Raw genomic sequence first — 4,731 nt, 5'->3', positions numbered from 1 at the left:
CTTTGTCTTTTTATCACATTAAGAGGGCCTTTTGGTGAGTAAAATTATAATTTTGATGAATCCCAGCTTGTACACGTTTTCTCTGTGGTTCAAACTTTTATTGTCAACTCTTTGCTTTATATAACTGAGATTTTCTCCTATTGTTTCCTGAAAGTTTTGTTTCATGTTTGTGCAAATACATTTTTATTCAAGATATGAAGTTTAGTTCTAGGCTTAGCTTTTGCTTATACATATCCAATTTATTTCAGAATGATTTACAACAGCTTATCTATCAGTTTTTTTATTTTGTACTCTTGTCAAAAGTTAGGCATACATATGGTAGTCTATTTTTGATTCATAAGCCCATTTTTCTATGTGTATTTTCTTCTTCTAATACTCATAGTCTTAATTACTAAAAGTCTTGTATTAGGTAAATTGACTGTAACTCTTTTTCAAAAACACTTTGGCCATTTTTATTTCTCTACATCTGCATATGTTTTATTTTTTAATTAATTAGTTATTGTTTGGGGGTCACACCAGGTAGTACTCATGCTGGTTCTGTGGTCAGGTATTATTCCTGGCAGTGCTCAGAGGACCTAGCAGGATGCTGGGGATCGCACCCATTTGGCCATATGCAAGGCAAGTGTCCTACCCACTGTACTATTGCTCTGTAACCTACTATTAGCTTTAAAATATCTTATCTGTAGCTATAATGAATCTTGTTGAGATTTTTGTAAGAATTATGGTAAGTGTGTTTTGAGAAGTGATATATGTTGAAATTGCTAATACACACCTTGGTGTGTTCTTCATTTACTTAGATCAATTATTTTATTATCATCAGTGATTTATAGTCTAAAGATTTTTATGTTTTGTTAGATTTGCGTTAAATATTTTATATTTTAGTAATTAAAAATGATGTCTTATATTTTGGAGTGTATGAGTGCATTGTTAGTATTTTAAGTTGATTTTCATGCTTCTCCTGTGTTATCCAAACTATAACCTTGCTAGATTGACTTGTTTTATGTTGGGTGTGGGGAGGTGTTAGGAGGATTGTTGTTTTTGCCACACCCAACTATGTTCAGAAATGACTCCGAGCTCTATATCTCAGGCAACCGCAAGCTAACGTCCGAGCTTGCAAAGCAGTGCAGAGATGCGATCAAGGAAGACCTCAAAGAGAGAAGAGCAGAAGTACTGGTAGATGCGGCAGAAGCCGGGAAAAGTATTCGTAAGGCCCGCCTGTCCTTCGCCAACTATAAGACCAAGATGACTGCCCTCCGACGTCCTGATGGATCCATCACATCCTCCAGAACGGCAATGGAGAAGATTATCCATGACTTCTACTCAAATCTCTTCGATAGCCATGTCCACTTGCCAACATACCAAATTCCACAGGATGGGTATGTTGTTCCCAATGTTCTCCCCTCCGAAATCCGACACGCCATTTCGTTGGTAAAGAAACAAACAGCACCCGGCCCAGACAAGGTCAGACCTGAACACCTGAAGAACCTGCCGTCAGTACTCATCAATACACTGGCTCGGCTCTTCACTCGCTACCTGTCTGAATGGAAGGTTCCGTCCCAATGGAAAACCAGCAGGACCGTACTACTGTTCAAGAAGGGAGACATCCATGACATTGGCAACTATCGCCCGATCTGCCTATTGTCTGTCATCTACAAGTTGTTCACTTGAGTCATCCTGAATAGGATTGGCAGAACATTAGATGAAGGACAACCATGTGAGCAAGCAGGGTTCCGCAAAGGATTCAGCACCATCAACCATATCCACACGATAACCAAGCTCATTGAGGTTTCTCGGGAGTTCAAGATGCCGCTCTGCTTAACGTTCATTGATTTAAAGAAGGCCTTTGATTCTGTTGAGACGGAAGCGGTCATTGAAGCCCTAGCCAATCAGGGCATTCAAGCCCAATACATCAGGATCCTCCATGAGCTCTATTGCGGATTCACTACCAGGATCTCACCATTCTACAAAGAAGTGATCGTTGATGTCAAGAGAGGGGTGCGGCAGGGTGATACCATTTCACCGAAACTCTTCAGTGCCACCCTCGAGAACATCATGCGACGACTGGAATGGGAAGGAATGGGAGTGAAGATAGATGGTCAGCAATTACACCACCTCCGCTTTGCTGATGACATTGTTTTAATAACACCAAACATCAGCCAAGCGGCACAAATGCTGGCCGACTTTGACCGTGAGTGTGGAAAGGTAGGACTACAGCTGAATCTTACGAAGACAATGTTTATGAGAAATAGCCTTGTTCCTGACGCCCCATTCGCTCTCAATGGAACGACCATCTCCGAATGCAACAGCTATGTCTACCTAGGTCGAGAGGTCAACATGACAAATGACCTGGTACCCGAGCTGCGCAGGAGGAAGAGAGCGGCTTGGAACGCCTTCAAGAACGTCGAAGAAATAGCTAAGAGGACGAAGAACCTCCGGCTCCGGGCACATCTCTTTGATTCCACTGTTCTTCCTGCATTAACATATGCCTCAGAGACCTGGGCCCTACGCAAACAAGATGAGAACGCTATTCAGGTCTCCCAAAGAAGAATAGAAAGAGCTATGCTTGGAATATCACATTTCACTCAAATGAGAGAACGAATCTGGAGTTCTGACATCCGTCGACGATTAAGGATCAGGGACGCTGTCTCATTTGCCAAGGTGTCGAAAATCAGATGGGCTGGTCACGTAATGAGATTTAAAGACGACCGTTGGACTAGAGCTGTTACTGATTGGATTCCACGGGATGTCAAAAGACCGCGTGGCCGCCCACCTACCAGATGGTCAGACTTCTTCGTCAAGATCATGAACGATCAGTTTGAGGCCCTTCATGTTCCCGGAGCGAACAGATACCATTGGGCTACACTAGCACGCGACAGGGACAAATGGAGACGTTACTGGCGCCCGCTCGAGCAAATCGACGACTAACGGGAAGTTAAGTGATTAAGTGATTCTTGGTGAGTCTAGGGGACAGTTTGGGGTGCTGGTATCAAACCTAGGTCAATAAGTGCTGTATTATTTCTTCAGCTGTATTATTTCTTCAGCTCTGAAAATGACTATTGTTTTCTATCCTTTTCTTTGAGCTAATGTGGTTAGAGCTTGTAGCTTGTAGTGAAACTGTTGCCTTGTTCTCAGTCTTAGAAAGTATTCAGTCTTTTGACATTAAGAATAATTTGAGCAATGTGTTTTTAAGATTTTTTTATTAAATTGATAAAGTTCTACTCTACTCTATTTCTGTATTTTCCCTGAGATTTATAGATTGGTCTATCTATCTACCTATACACACACTCATATATATTTGAAGTTGTGAAATTTTGTATTCATTGAATAATTGTGTATTTATTTTTTTTGCTACTCATGGTGATGTTAAAAGTTTATTCCAGCTCTCGGGGGATATAAAGTAACAAAATATGAGATTAATACTCAAGAATAGCTGAGATCAGCACCAGGAGGATTACTCCATAGCTTAGCGGCCAGTCGGGCATTCTAGAGGAAAGGGCAGCTCAGATAGAGAAGGGAACACCAAATAAAGGGTGTTTGGAGGATCCTCCCAGGAGGGGAGATGCATGTCGAAAGTAGACTATGGACTGAACATGTTTGCCACTCAATGCCTCTTTTGCAGACCACAACTCCCAAAAGGAGAGAGAGAACACAGGGGATTGCCCTGCCACAGAGGCAGGGGGGGATGGGGGATGGGGGTGGAGGGGATATTATCCATGGTGGTGGAAAATGGGCACTGGTGGAGGGATGGGTATCTGAGCATTGTATAATCAAACCCAAGCACAAAAAATTGTAAATCTACAACTGTACCTCATGGTGTTTCACTAATAAAAAAAGAAAAATTTTTAAAAAAAGTTTATTCCAGCTCTTATCTCAGGAATCAATCTTGGTGGGCTTCGGGAACCATGTTAGCTGCACGCAAGGCATGTGCCTTTCCCACTGTACTATATCTCCAGCTCCACATGATACTTTTTCTTCAGCCAATTTGAGTCAATGTTAGAATAATAAGCACAAATTTGGGATAAATCCCATTTAGTAATAGTGTATAATCCTTTTTAAATCTGCAATTAAAATTTAACTATTAAGGATTGTTAAAGTTTCTGCATATGTATTCATGTGACATTTAGGTCTTATCTTTAACTTTTTTGTAACAGATTTATATTAGTTTTATAAAATAAACTTGGAAATATTTTTTCAATACCTATGTTTTCAAAGAAATGTTTGAAATGTTGTATACTATGTTTTCAAAGAGACTGCATAGATTTGGTATTGGTTCTTCTTGAAACTTATGGCAGAATTATCCAATAAGAACAGGATGATTTTTTTTGGAGATAATAGTTTTGTACAATTAATGCAATTTTTTCACTATCATATTACTATTTAAATTATGTTAAATGGATGGGTGTGGTGGTTAACAGTTTTTAAATAATTGTTCCATTTTATATGTTACCAAATTGTGTAAGGGTTTTTTGGGTATCATTTATGAATATGCTTTTGATCCCTGCAATTTCTACTATTAATAACTAGTATATTAACAATTTGATTTTTCTCTTTTTTGTGTATTTGTTTCTGGTAGACAACCAACTGTACTCAGGGGTTACTCCTAGTCCTGTGCTCATGTATCACTCCTGATGGCATGCAGGGTACCATATGTAGTGTTGGGGATCAAACCTGGTTTGGCCACATCAAAGCCTTTACACTAAGCTATATCTTTGGCCCAATTTTCCTTCTTTT

This window comes from Sorex fumeus, unplaced genomic scaffold, assembly GCF_029834395.1.
Source record: "Sorex fumeus unplaced genomic scaffold, SorFum_2.1 ptg000056l, whole genome shotgun sequence".
NCBI classification, from domain to species: Eukaryota; Metazoa; Chordata; class Mammalia; order Eulipotyphla; family Soricidae; genus Sorex; species Sorex fumeus.
The sequence above is the reverse complement of the archived record's forward strand: the minus strand, read 5'-3'. Positions refer to the sequence as shown.